We start from the raw sequence: 15,801 nt of genomic DNA on the forward strand, positions 1-15,801 counted from the left end.
CCAGTTCATTTTACAGATGAGGAAACTGAGGCAAACAGGGTGAAGTGACTTGTCCTCAAGATGGCATTTATAGCCCTACATAACCTGGCTCCAGTCAACCTTTCCAGGGTTATCACATGACTCCTCTTTGTGCATTCTGTGGTCTAGCCAGATTGGCCTTCTTGTTCCCCAAGTATTCTTTGTGCCTGTGTCTCTGTCCCTGTGCTGCTCCCCATGCCAGAAATATGCTCCTCTCTTAGAATCCCGAGCTTCCTACGAAGTTCAGCTGAAGCACCACCTTCTACATGAGGCCTCTCTTTCTTGACCTTAACTGTGCCAGGTTATCCTAGATTTGTCTTGTCTGTATTTTGCATCTACTTATACAGGTACATGGTACTTCTCAGGATGGGAGGTAAGCCCCCAAAAGGCAGAAACTACGTGACTTTTGTGTCTCTGGGTCTCCATGGCTTAGCCCACAGTGACTCCTTCACAAGTACTTATGATTGATTGATAGATACTTCCTCATTCTGTAGACTGTATTTAGGAGCTGCCTGGTTGCCTACATAATGTGGCCAATGTTTCCTCAGTGACCTTACCTCTTTCACTGGGTGTCAAGGGCAGTAAATAGATTGCTGGACCTGGAGAACTGGAGTTCAAATTCAGCTTCAGACACTTAGTAGCTAGGTGACCCTGGGCAAGTCACCTAATTTTTCTCAGCCTCAATTTTCTCATCTATAAAAAGGGGATAATAATAGTACCTATGTCCCTGCTAGGCAAGTAGGTGGCTCAGGGGATAGAGTACCAGGCCTGGGGTCAGGAAAAACTGAGTTAAAATATGACCTCAGACATTAGCTGTGTGACCCTGGGCAAGTCACTTAACCTTCTTTGCCTCAGTTTCCTCATCTGTCAAATGAGCTGGAGAAGGAAATGGCAAACCACTCCAGTATCTTTATGAAGAAAACACCAAATGTATTTTCATGTGAGTCATGAAGAGTCAGACATGACTGAAAAAACTGAACACCTCTCTGCTAAGATAAAACATGACATAACATTTGTAAAGTGATTTGCAAACATGAAACTGCTGTATAAATTGCAGTATATATGGGATAGGATAGGATAGGATGGGATGGGATGGGATGGGATGGGATGGGATGGATAGGATAGGATAGGATAGGATAGGATAAGATAGGATAGGATAGGATAGGATAGGATAGGATAGGATAGGATAGGATAGGATAGGATAGGATAGGATAGGATAGGTGTGTGCACAGTGTAACTCTTACATAAAAGAAATGATGACTCCTCTGGGCAGGGACAACTTCTAGTAACTCTCATTTTCTCATACCAAAAGTTGGAAATAGGATGTGTGGGGGTAAACCAGGAATTCTTTGATAAACCTTGATCAGGCATCCCTAAGCTATTTTTGTGTCATGAACCCCTTTGGCCATCTAGTGAAATCCATGGATCCCTTCTCGGAATCATGTTCTCAAATATATAAGACAAAATGCACAGGATTACAAAGGAAACCAATTAATTTTAAATAAAAGATGTAACCCCCCCCAATTCCAAGTTCATAGACTCCCTTAGGGATACCACATTAAAAACTCTTGGCTTAGAGGGTTAACTGAATTAATTGAATTTGGACATCCCACAGAAAGTTAAGGGTGTCTTGGGAACATCAAAACTCCACGCAGTAGAAACTTGTTAGTTGGTTGGCCTCTAAGGCAGGTTTATCCTGTTGCCCAATTCCAGCATTATAAGGGTTTAGACTGTCTTTATTGGCTACATTTACACATACAGTAGGCATTTAATAAATAGTGCCTTTGAAAAAAGTAGAACGGAGAATTTGCCAGGATAAATGTGGTTCTCATTGGGAGCCCTGGGATTACAGTTTTATAGGGAAATGAACAAAGAGGGCACAGGTTTACCAGCCATATGGTTTTGATGTCGACAACCAAGAAATTGAGTGTTTTCTTCAACATCATGAAAAGCTTTGTTCAACATTTGGGAAGGCAATGGCAGCCATCAGAATTCTAGGGATTGCTAAATTGTCCAGGAATTGACTGCTCCTATGGTTGGGTCCTCTTTCACTTACCCCTCTACCAAGCATACCAAGGAGAGCATTCGTATAGCCCACCTCTATACCCTCCCTTTTGGGGCTTTGCTGAAAGAGACCTTAAAGTCTTGCTAAGGAGTCATACAATGCCAGAGGTGAACTGTTCTCATCATGAGCCCTCATTCTAATTGAGAAGGCAGACAATGTGTGTGTAGGTGAGCTAAACTCCAGGTATGTGGCAGGGGCTAGGTATCCTTTGCAGGCAGCTAGGTGGATAGAATGCAGGGCCTGTAGTCAGGAAGACCGGAATTCAAATTTGGCCTCAGACACTTACAAGCTGTGTGACCCTGGGCAAGTCACTTCACCCTGTTTGCTTCAGTTTCCTCATCTGTAAAGTAAGCTGGAGAAGGAAACGGCAAACCACTCCAGTATCTTTGCCAAGAAAACCCTCCTGTGGGACAGGACTAAAATGAATGAACAACAGCAGGGGTCCTTAGAGTACAGTGTCAGAAATAGGAAATTCTGCTGGGACGTAATTAGGGGAGGATATTGGGGGAAAGGGTTCCAAACCTAACCAGGCTCTGCCTATTTAGCACTTTGTAGGGCTCCCTGGGTTTAAGGTGAGGGCCATTTAGGGATGAAAGGTTTAGACTACAGGATTTTGGGTCTGTTATTATCCATTTTATAAATGAGGAAACTGAGGCTGAAAGGGCTTATGTGAATTTCTCAGGGTCATGGATCTGCTGTCTAAAGAGGAATTTGACTCCAAGTCCTCCTGACCACAAGTCTATTGTACTACTACCCTCTAGACCAGAGATGTCAAACACAGGACTCACAAAACTCCACAGGGCCCCGAACCCTATTAATATGTAACTGGGAAATATTTAACAACATACCTAAGACTACAATATAACAGATAATGTTCATCTGTGATTTTCTCAATCAGTATGCAGCCCAAAGGGATCCTTATGTACTGTATAGTGGCTCCTCTTTCTAATTTAGTTGGATAAGCACTGCCCCAGACCCCACGACCTCCACACTGGGCTGAGTTCTGAGAAATCTGAGGTACGTAGCTAATAAGTATCTGAGATGGGATTTAAACTCTCCTTGATTCCACAACATGCCATAATGTATTTCCCTAATCATTGTGTTGCTGCTTTGTTTCTAGTGTTTTGAATTGCTGAAGTTAAAATCATACTGTCCACAATGCCGGTACTGTCCTTGAGGTTTTCTTGGCAAAGATACTGGAGTGGTTTGCCATTTCCTTCTCCAGTGGATTAAGGTAAACAGAGGTTAAGTGGCTTGCCCAAGGTCATACAGCTATAAGGGTCTAAGGTTGGATTTGACTCAGGTCCTTCACATTCCAGGGCCAGGTAGTTGTCCTAAGTACAGTACAGTGGAAGGAATGCTAAATTTGGAGTTGTGGGGTGTGAGTTCAGATCTTGATTCAGGCACTTACTATGTGTGTGACCTTGGAATTCCCTCATCGGTAAAATGAGGTGGATGTGTGGATTTAGAGAACCTCTAAGGTCTCTTTCCAACTGTATCTTTAGAATTCTGTGTTCAGTGATCATCTGGGCGTATCTTCTTTCTATCCAGTGTGCTACTTAGTTGCTTCTGATAGCATATGCTCAGATAAATCAAGATAAATGTACACAATGGAGAGTAACTTCCTGATGGAAGGGACCCAGGTTAGGGAGAGGTAATTTTCTGGCTCTTGGTAAACCTAGTGCTCTAACATGGGCTTTGGGCAGGGAGGGAAAGGAAGGGAGAAATGACATTTCTTTTCTTTCCAGAGGCTCTTGGAATGAAACCATCCCCCTACTTGTCTAAAAGGAACCTATCTCCTGATAAACATCCTACTTCCTTAATTTTCTAATCTCTCTGCTTCCCCTCCCATCGCACACAAATTCACTTCCTATGTCTCAGATTACCACTGCCTTGAAATGATACACAGATCATCTCACTTCCTCCTCCCCAACCCAACTCTTCTTCTAGTGCTCTAATGCTAAAGGCATTTGCTCTTTCTGAGACTCAATCAATCAACAAGTGGTAATTAATCCATTACTAATCCCCCCCTCACCCCCACCACCTTTTCTCTAAATGGAGGATACAACAAATTTATCTTAATTCCTGTAGGGAAATTTCGAAAAGGTTATATAATGACTATAGAGGCAGTCTGGTCTGAGGGACAGAGTTTCAGGCTTCTAGTCATCAAGACCTAAATTCAAATCCCACCTCTGATCAACATAGTAAATGTTTAATAAATGCTTTTTGGAATAGTGTCTGTTATTATGACCCTGGAGAGTTCACTTGAAGTGTGTTCCTCAAATAGCTTTTTAAGAGTTATCTAGGAGGTTGTATACTACTTATAACTCGCATTGTGATTTCTCTAGACTGAAATTACAGATGACACCATTACCACTACTACTACCACTACTGCTGCTGCTACTTTTGTTGTTCTTCAGTGTTGTTCTAGTCTTCAAGACCCCATGGGCCATAATATGCCAACACTGGGCATGGGGTTTTCTTGGCAAAGGTACTAGAGTGGTTTGTCATTTCTGTCTCCAGTAGATTAAGGCAAACAGAAGTTAAGTGACTTGCCCAGGGTCACACAGCTAGTAAGTGTCTGAAGCTAGATTTGAACTCAGGTCTTCCTGACTCCCAGGAAAAAAGTGTAAAGCACTTTATACCGATTATATCATCTAATTTTGATCCTCAACAACCCTGAGAGGTAGATGCTATTATTATCCCTATTTTACAGATGAGGAAACTGAGCCAGTGAATGGTTAAATGATTTGACCAGAGTCAAAGACCTAGTAAGAGTCTGAGGCAGGATTCAAACTCGGGTCTTCCTGATCCCAGGTTCAACATTCACTGTGCCACCTTCCAGTCAAGTCTCTAAGAAAAGAGAAAAAGGGGGAACCATGAAGTATTACTCATTTTATAGTTTCTCCATTACAGAGTCGAATTCATAACCACTGAGAGGCAGTGTATAATTGAAAAACTGCTGGCCTGAAGTTCTCTCTACTTCCTGACTTCCTTGACTTTCTTCAGGTCCAAGCTAAAATTCCACTTTCTGCAACAAGCCTTTCTTGATATCCAGTATCAGAAACAAGTCAAAAGACAACAAAAAATGCTGCTGTCCCTTAATGGGAAGCTAAGTAGTGCAGTGGTTAGAGTGCTGAGCCCAGAGTCAGGAAGACTCATCTTCCTGACTTCAAATCTGGCCTCAGACGCAAGTCAATTAACCCTTCATGCCTCAGTTTCCCCATCTGTCAAATGAGCTGGAGAAGGAAATGGCAAACCGCTCCAGTATCTTTGCTAAGAAAACCCCAAAATGAATTTGTGAGGAGTAGGACACGACTGAAATGACTCAGCAACAGCATTGATGTGGTTTGCAAAGTGCTTTGCATGTGTTGTCTCACATTTTTAGTAAAATAAGATAGGAATACGTATCTAGTAGAGAAGCTATTTTAAGAATGTATTTATTTATTTATTTATCGGTTGGTCCAGAAGAATTTTATTATTTTTCCCATATTCTAAAATTTATTTTTAGAAAGTTTATTGATATCTTTTTACTCTTTTCATCACTTTTATTTCTAACTACAACCTTCCCCACCATCCTTCCCAGAAAGACATGCCTTGTAACAAATTTTTTTAAGGAAAAAAGAAAAATACAGCTGAGCAAAACTACCCAACCCAGATCAGTTGAGTCCGATTGAGTCTCATATGTAATGTTCTATGCTCAGTCTCCCAACCTCAAATGCAACCATTTTAACCAATGATACAACCAAGTCACGATTAAAGGTTACTGACATGAAGTACAGTATTACCACACACATTTAGCAAAATATTGTGCTACTGAGAGCACTCAAAGAAGGTATGGTGTACAGTACTGGGTATGGCCACTGGAAAGACCTTTCAGTTTCCCATCTCATACCGACTAGCCACGTGGGTAAATTTGCTGGACCTTGAGGACTTCTTTAGAACTTAAATCTATTGTGTGTTTTGTGGAGATTAAGAGTTCTAGCACTGAAAAAACTGATAAACAAAAATTACTGTACTCAGCTTATTACACAGGTCATTAAACTTTGTAAACATACTTTCTGAATAACTCATCAAAGTACTTTCCTTGATTCCTTCAGTGTAGGTAATCTCTTTACCACCTCAGTTGACAATCCCCAAGCTTGAGAACTGCTCTGGCCAAAAATATTTATCACCCTGAGGCTCATCTATCTGGTAAGGAACTTCTATCAGCTTCATTGATCTGGTCTCCAGACAATGGACATTCAATCTACCACTAAGTCTACTTTTCAAGCCTTAGATCCATAGCCCATAAAGATAGGGTAAATTGGGGGTAGCTTCAGAGGAAAGACACTAGTGTTGTTGTTGTTTAGGTGTGTCCAATTCTTTGCAACCCCTTTTTGGGGTTTTCTTGGCAGAGATACTATAGTGGTTTGCCATTTCCTTTTCCAGCTCATTTTATAGATGAGAAACTGAGGCAAACAGGGTTAATTAATTTGCCCAAGGTAACACAGCTAAGTGTCAGAGGCCAGATATAAACTCATGAAGATGAGTTTTCCTGTTTCTAAACCCAGTGCTCAATCCTCTGCACCACCTAGCTGTCCATATAAATGTTATCTATTATTATTATCATCATTTCCCAGAATTCAGAGGGACAGCTGAGATCATCTAATCCAATGTACCTGAATAAGAACTCTTTTATACCATCACAAAGAACTAGTTACTATTATGATATTTTCATTTGCAAAAATTGTTTCTGCTATAGAAATTGATCTGTGCCTAGTTGATGGGGTGAAAATGTCAACCGAATTTACCAAAGAGATGTTCCAGGTTTCTAGATAGAAGGCAGACCAGTGGGGATATTTCAGTGAGTTGAAGCCTGGCAAATGCAAGATAAATGCTTTCTCTACTCATTTGGCAAGAGCTTCTTCCACTCACTGTACACCAAATGTTTGACTCAAATTGGGGATCACAAAGAGATGAAACAATGGGTTGCTCTTTCATATTTGCAGAGAGGTGAGTAGAAATGTTTTCCAATAACAGTTAGGGGGAAGGTGCTGGTGGCCAGTGAATAATCCAATTTGCAGAAATTAGTGTTCCCATGAGGGTTGAGGTCTTCTTAGGGAGAGGAAGTGCATTCCCTCCAGGTATCAGTACCCTAGGAAAAGCCCCATTGCCCATTCCTGGTTACAGTTCTGTAAGCTTATAACTACCTGGCCTGTAATAATATTGATTTCTTAAAATCACATTGGAAATGGATTTTTCCATTCCCACCTGTTCCTGGTGGGTACGGGGAAGTGGGGAAGTGTTAAAAGTACTGAGTATGACTGTTATTAAGATGATTCTGTGCTAACTGGCATTCTCAGATAATGATTAAGATAAGTTCATTGATCTGTTCCAGTGGAGAGAAGTTTGGGTTGAATTTGGAGTCACGAAGACCTGAATTCCAATCCTTCCTTAGATCTTTATTAGCTATATGATCCTGGGCAAGTCACTAAACTTCTCTCACCCAATATGTCCTCATCTGTAAAGTGAAGGGGTTGGACTTAATGGGATTTAAGGTCCCTTCCAGCTCTCAATTTCAATCCTAAGAAAGATGAAGGGGCAAGTTGGCCTAGATCTACAAATCTAGTTTCTAATACTGTCTCTGATACTTATTTGTAGTATATGATCATGGGTAAGTTACTTAAACTATCCTCAGTTTCCACATGTGTAATATAGGGATAACTATACTAACCTCACTAGCTGTGAGACCCTGATCAAGTCACTTAACCTTGTTTGCCTCGGTTTCTTCATCTGTAAAATGAGCTGGAGAAGGAAAACACAAACCACTCCAGTATCTTTGCTGAGAAAATCCCAATGGGGTCATGAAGAGTTGGACTCGACTGAAACAATTCAACAATGACTTCACAGAGCGGCTATGAGAAAAGCATTTTTAAACCTGAAAGTATTATAAATGCGAGTTGCTATTCCTCCTGTAAAAAGAGGATGATGGATGAAGTCCCTTCCAGGGCTAAAGCTGTGATACTATTCATCAAGTCATTTTAGGAAGAAGGAAATTCTCTCTCTCTCTCTCTCTCTCTCTCTCTCTCTCTCTCTCTCTCTCTCTCTCTCTCTCCTCTCTCTCTCATTGCCTTCGCCCCACCCCTCTGCCCCCAAACAAAAAGCACTCTGACATGGGCTTTTTACACCCATCTCATAGAGCTCCTGAGGGTTGGAACATTCCTTTATCTCACTGTGATTTCACTTTTCTCTAAGTGAGAGTGGCAGTAAGTGCTCTTTGGAGGAAAGCCTCCCTAGAAATGCTGAGCACTCTCAGCTCAGAAATGTCATTTCTATTACAGTTTTCCAAGTAAAAGTATTTTAACAATGTTGGATGTAAAGCAACTTTCTTTACAGAATTTTTAAATTTTTAAAGGAACGAACGCCTACTTCCCATTGTCTTTCATTGTAAAAATGGATCCAGATTTCCATGGAAGAATGGTGCTTGGTGCTGGGAATAGGAAGGCAGAATTGAAACGATACCTTCCCTATCCTCAGGGAGCTTCCATTCTATCAGGGGAGATAAATGGTACACATAAGCATACGCAAAATATATACAAGGTTATTTCGTGAGGGAGACACTGATAAAAATGGACTTGTTCTGTATGGTGCCAGAAAGCAGAACCAGGTAGAAGTCACAAATAGTTAAATTTGTACTTGATGTCAAGGCAAAAAAAACAAAAAACAAAAAAAAACCAAACCCCAAACCAAATAAAAAACTCTAAACTTCCTAACAACTAGAGCCATCCAGCATTGGGAAATAGTGCATTCTCCAGCTCGGAGGTCTTCAGACAAAATCCACGTTACCACTTGATGGGCATGATTGGACTAGGTGGTCCCTTCTTTTTTTTTTTTTATGTGGATTTATTAGTGCACGGCTGCAAGGGGTATGCACACCCAAATCAAGCAGCCCCCTTCTAACTCTTAAATTCTGTGAAGCCACACAGGAAGCAAAACAAAACTAAAATAAAGAAGTGAATAACAATGCCGATTGCTTAGATAACGACTAGCCACTGGCTAAGCAGTCCGGTGAATTAGTCCAACAACGCATTGATCTTAGATGGGGATTGCAGAAGGGAAAAGATGCCAAGCCTTGAAGTGAAGAGGTCTGACCGTGGACTTTGAATAGCATTTGTAAAACTGTGCGGTGATTTCAATGATCCTAACTGATTACCAGCTACAGATGTCCATTCTTTAAAAACATAAAAATAATTGTTTAGGCTCGTTTTTTAAAACTACGAATCATACAATGTTCTTAAAAGAATCAAAACTACAGGTGACTCAAAAGTCAAGGGAAAGATGTAAGGTAAGTATTAGTATGTATTAGTATGATATAGCATATTAGCACGTATGACCAGGAAGGCAGGTAGTCTGGCCATATAGCTGGAGGGAAGGATAATAGAAGCCCAGTTTGATTGCTGCACCTAGTGGCTGTATGATATAAGTGGAAAGAGCATTAGAGTTAAAAAGATATGGGTTCAAATCCTGTCTCTGATGTTTATTAGATAAACCTTGGACAGGTTTCTTAGGGCTTCAATTTTCACATCTGTGAAGTGATATGGTTAGGTTAGATTACTTCTGAGGTCCCTTCCAGAACTGGTTCTATGATTCAGGGTATTCATGAAAATATCAAAAGTACCAGCTGAAGACATCTTGTGCGTTGGGTAAGTCTTCTTTGGAGGCCCTCTATGGGAAGATATAGGCAAGAATCACTCATTGTAAAAAAGCTAAGATGCTTTCTAAGAAGACAGCCCAATTGAAACATCCCAGAGAGGAAAATACTTTAAACGAATGCCTTGGAGCAACTTCCCCACTTTTCAGGACAGGTCCTCCAAGAGCAGTAGAGTTAGAGAAACTTCCTTGTGGGTCATATATTGATTCAATAAATTCTTGTAACAAATATTCCTAGTTAAGCAAAACAAATTCACACATTTTCTGTTTAAAACATGGTCTTGGGGCAGCTAGGTGGCACAGTGGATAGAGCACAGGCCCTGAAGTCAGGTGTACCTGAGTTCAAATCTGGCCTCAGACCAAACACTTGACCCATATTAACTGTGGGACCTTGGGCAAGTCACTTAACCCGGATTGTCTCACTAAAAAAACAAAAAAACAACAAAAAAAACCCCATGGTCTTATTCTGAATCTTGAGTCCATCATCTCTCAGTCAAGAGATAGGTAGCAAGAATCTTCATCATCAGCCCTCTCGACTCATAACTGGTCATTGCATTAATAAGAATTGTCAAGTCTTTCGAAGCTGTTTTTCTTTACAGTGTTGTTATTGGAGCAATTGTCCTCTTGGTTCTGCTCACTTCATTCTTCATGAGTTCATATAGGTCTCCCAGATTTCTCTGAAACCATCCATTTTGTTATTTCTTACCATATATATGGTCAGCCAGATGGATAAAGTGCCTGGCCTGGAGTCAGGAAGATTCATCTTTATAAGTTCAAATCTGGCCTCAGACAATTCCTAGCCATGTGACCCTGGGCAAATCACTTAACGCTGCATCTGTAAAACAACTTGGAGAAGGAAATGGCAAACCACTCCAATATCTTTGCCAAGAAAACCCCATATGGGTCAGAAATGACTGAATGACATACATATATATTTATGATATAATATAATATGTGATTACATAATATGCCCCATATTATAATATAATATTCCCTTGCATTCATATACTATAATTTGCACAGCCTTTCCTCAATAGAGAAATAGATAAATAAACCCTATGTTTCCAGGTCTTTGCTACTATAAAAAGATCTGCTGTAAATATTTTCATACGTATATATATATTTCTCTACATGGTATGGGCCTATGTGTGATGTAGATTGGTCGAAGGGTTTGCACTGGTTAATGACATGGGGGGAATAGTTCTAAATTGCTTTCCAGAATGATAGATCAAATTCAGGGTTCCATCAACAATGCATTGCTTGATTGCACATGTATGACCTACATCAAATTGTGGACATTTGAGTGGAAGGGAGAGAACTGGGGACTCAAAGTTAAAAAAAATGAGAGTAAAAAATTGTCTTTACATGTAATTGAGAAATTAAATAAAATATTACTTTAAAAAAGTTTCCAAAGCCCTTCCAACAACTGTCATTTTCTTTTCTTGTTTCTGTCTAATGGATATGAGGCAGGGCCAGAGACACTGGCTGTGTGACTCTAAGCAAACCACTTAACCTCTCAGTCCACTATTTTGCATCTCCCTGATTATTAGAGATTTGGGACATCTTTTCCTATATTTGATAGTTTGGATTTCTTCCTTTCAAAGCTGCCTGTTGTAATATTTGACCATCATTTTTAGTGGAATGACTCCCTTTGGCAAGATTGGACTGGCTGTCTTGCCGGGGGTACTAAGGGACTAAAGATCTTGGGAGAGGGACTTGTTTCCCACTTCAGAAGAGATGAAGCTCTGACAGTAGCAGAACTGGAGAGCGGAGGTTTTTTCCATTGCAGCAGCAGTTTTAAATCTTATTGGAGGAAGACTCAGGGAGAAAGTGAGTGGTGGCAGAAACGGATGGAGGATTATTTCCAGGAGACTAAGTCTTCTGCAGCTGTTGGTGCAGTGGATAGGGTGCTGGGGCTGGAGTCAGGAAGACCTGAGTTCAAAAGTAACCTCAGGCACTTATTAGCTGTCTGACCTTGGGCAAGTCACTTCATCCTGTTTTCCTCAGTTTCTTCATCTGTAAAATGAGCGGGAGAAGGAAATGGAAAACCACTCCTGTATCTTTGCCAAAAAAACCCCAAACAAACCCAAATGGGGTCACAGAGAGTCGAACATGACTGAACAACAGCTGTGTGGGTCCTGGTTAGTTGCTAAATGTTTCTTTGCTATTTTAAATTTTGCTTATTGGTTATTCATCTTTTTAATGATGGTTTTTCTAGATAAAGATAATTCTAATTGCATTCTGAGTTGGCATTTTTTTTTTGCTGAATGTCGATAAAAGGGTGGGGGAAACCAATGAGCAATTCATTAAACCAAATTAAATTGGCCAAGGAAATCTCCTTTTTAGCCTGGTGATCAAAAGAATTGCCTGGGGGTTCAGAGCTTTATGAATTTTATTAATAATCTGCATTTTGAAGTTTTATCATTTTGTGGTGCCTGGCCAAAAAACCCCACTAAATCCCATAAGCTAATCTATCTCCTAGCTCTCAGATCACTCTGCACCAGTGGTCTTTGGATTTTTCTGTCTTCTCTGTTGTCCAGATAATAAAAGGGTAGGGGGATAGAGGCTGGGGCCCCCAAAGAAGGCAACACTCTGAGTTGGCTCTTGTAGCTGAGATAGAAAAGGTCAGAGGCAATCAATTAGACTCACTCCCCAAAGGTTGGGTGGGGGGAAATATCCCTTAGCCACACTGTCCTCCACAGTGGTATCTCCTGGGAAAGAAGGCTAAGCTCAGAATTACAGTTTATTTTGGAGGCAAGTTAGGGAACATAAAACACAATCTCCTCTTTAATTTATTTCTCTATTTTAGTAGTTTTGAATGTTAAAGCTTTGTTCTGAAGAGCTAGAAGAAAGCTACTGACAAATGAATGCTTTTTTTTTAAATTAGGGAGTTGGATTTGATTAAAGAAGAAGAAAGAAAATCTGAGGGAAATGGTTTTTACATCTATGAGTCTACGAATACTGGGTTTACTTTGATGGGCTGCTCTCGGGTTCCCATGGGATACCTCAGTCACATCATCCAAACTACAGAGCCAGGCTTAAGCTTTATGAAGGGTGGGGGACTGGGGACAAACATTTCTTAAGCACTTGCTGTGGGCTAAGTGACTTACAAATATTACCTCACTTGAGCCTCATAACAACCCTGGAAGGCAGGTGCTATTATTATACCCATTTAACAGTTGAGGAAACTGAGACAGACAAGAAGTTAAGTGACTTGCCCAGGGTCACACAGCCACTAGGTGTCTGAGGCTTGATTTGAACTCAGGTCTTCCTAACTCCAAGGCCAGTGGACTCTCCCCTTCACTGCCTGTGCTTGATTTAGAGCCAAGAGTTGTCTACAATTTATTCATTAGCAAAAGGCTTCAGAAGATCCAAGATTTCATTGGTACGGTTATTTCTTTTGCTAATGTAGAAAAACAACATGGTATAGTGGAAAGACTGCCTCTGGAGGCAGAGGACCTGGGTTCGAATCCCACCTCACTTCTTGCATAAAGACCTTGGGCAAGTCCCTTAATCTTTTCCTGTCTTCATTTCCTCAGTAGTCAAATGAGAGGGATGGGCTAAGTTTGGTTTCTTTGAGGTTCCTTCTTGCTTTTGTGTTCCTGAGTTGACCATAACTTTTCTACATCTTAGTCAACAACTTAATGAGTTCCTGGGACCAAAAACATTAACTTACTGACCATTCTGCTAGTGACGCGACCTCTGTGAATTTAATGAGACTGGTCCTTTTGCTCCCCAAAACACAGTCCATTTCCAGGCCTATCCTGGAGACCTTTACAGAGGGTAGTACCTGCCAGTACTTGAGCTCCACTGATGTGGACCAAAACCCAGGGCCATCTCCATGCCAGGATGAGGCATTCCAATAGGACTTTCATGTAGGATGAGAAGGATGAGTCCTTGGCTTCCCTTCCCACTTTTTTAAAGCTGTGACCATGTGAACAAGTCCCAAGCATGAAGAGAACCTAGCAGTCTTCAGGGAGTGGACTTGGCATTACTGTACCTAACGTAGACAGGGTCAGCTACTGTGTCGTCTGGTGCCCAACATCGCCAATCGCCAATCCATGCAAAGACTCAGAAGGGCTTATTCCCTGAGTAACTGGAACTTACCGGCCGTTGGCTAACTGGCCAGGAAAATTATTTTGGCAGCCGTCTGGATTAGCGATGAAGTAGGGAGACCAATCAGGAGGCTTTTGTAGCAATCTATGCAGGAAGTGATGGGCCTGAAGTAGAGTGGTGCCTGAGTCAAGAGAAAGATTTGAGAGAGGTTGTGGAAGTCTAATCAAGACTTGGCCACAGCAAGTGAGGAAGAAGAAGAACAGGAGTGATTCTGAGGTTGGAAACCTGGGTGACTGATTGTAAGGATGATGGTACCCTCAATAGAAATGGGAAAATTTGGAGGAAGCTCTGCTTTAGGGGAGGGAATAACAAGTTTCATTTTAAACACGTTGAGTTTGTGATAGCTATAGGCAGAGGTGTGCTGGGAAACGTTTGCTATCTGTTGTTGTCATTGAATCGTTTGTCATGTCTGACTCTTTGTGACCCCCATTTGGGGTTTTCTTAGCAGAGATACGGAATGGTTTGCCATTTTCTTCTCCAGCTCATTTCACAGATGAGGAAATTGAGGCAAACAGGGTTAAGTGACTTGCCCAGGGTCACATAGCTAATAAATGTCTGAGATCAGATTTGAACTCAGGTCTTCTGACTCCTGGCCTGGTACTCTATTTACTGACCACCTAGCTTCCCTTAACCACTTAACATCTAGCTCTCAAAAGAAAAAAAGTTTTAATCTGTAGTGTTAACATTTTCACAGCCACTTTTCTTAAGTCTGGGCACTCAACAAAACAATACGTCAAGCCTCTATTTTCTGATTTCTGATGAGTAACTTCTCATGCTGTAAACATTTAACAATCAGGAGGCAGAAGGAGCTGGCTCCAGTACACAGGGATGTCCAGGTTCTGTCCATCAGGCAGTTAGTGATGTGGCACCAGAGTACAGGAGAGAGATGAAGACTACATATATATATATATATATATGTATATATATATATATATATATATATACGTATATATATATATGTATATATATATATATGTATATATATGTATATATATATGTGTATATATATATATATATATATATATATATATATATATATATATATATATTTGGGAATCATCTGCATAAAAATGGTAATTAAATCCATGGACACTGATGAGTTTGCCAAGAGTGAGGGTAGAGAGAAAATCCAGGTGGGCCCAGGACATGGACTTGGGGACACCCCCAGTTGGGGGTGGGGGTGGGGTAAATGATGATCCAGTCAAAAGAAGGAGCAGTCAAATAGGTAGGAGGAGAACCAGAAAAGAGCATTCTGACTTTTGAAAAACACGAACCAGGGCAGCTAGGTGACACAATGGATACAGCATGGGCCCTGGAGTCAGGAAGACCTGAGTTCAAATCTTGTCTCAGACACTAGCTGTGTGACCCTGGGCAAGTCACTTAACCCTGACCCTCCCCCCCCAAAAAAAAAGAAAGAAAAGAAAAGAAAAACATAAATCAATAGATCTAAAAATGCAATAATAAACATTCTGGTTTATACACCCAAATCAGCCTGTAGGAAATCACTGATAATAACTCACATTTATATAATTCTTACTATGCTCCAGGCACTCTGCTAAGTGCTGGCCTTAGAGTCAGAAAGACTGGAGTTTGAATCCTGTCTCTGACTCTTGCCAGCTATGTAACCCTGGACAAGACATTTGCTTTCTCTGGGTCTCAATTTCCTTTTCTATAAAATGAAGTTAATAATAGCACCCACTTCCCAGGGTTGAGATGCACATCAAATTAGATAATAACTGTAAAGTGCCTTGCACACCTTAAATCCATATAGAAGTGCTGGCTATTTTGGTAACCATTAAGGAGTCCATAGGTGTCACCAGCCTGCCAAAGGGGTCTGCAGCACAAAAGAAGGTTCAAACTCCTGTTCTGTACCTCCTAAGAACTTTATCATTAGTAGGGCAGTTAAAAGG

Source organism: Phascolarctos cinereus, unplaced genomic scaffold (genome assembly GCF_003287225.1).
Source record: "Phascolarctos cinereus isolate Bilbo 61053 unplaced genomic scaffold, phaCin_HiC Scaffold_1;HRSCAF=81, whole genome shotgun sequence".
Classification (NCBI taxonomy): domain Eukaryota; kingdom Metazoa; phylum Chordata; class Mammalia; order Diprotodontia; family Phascolarctidae; genus Phascolarctos; species Phascolarctos cinereus.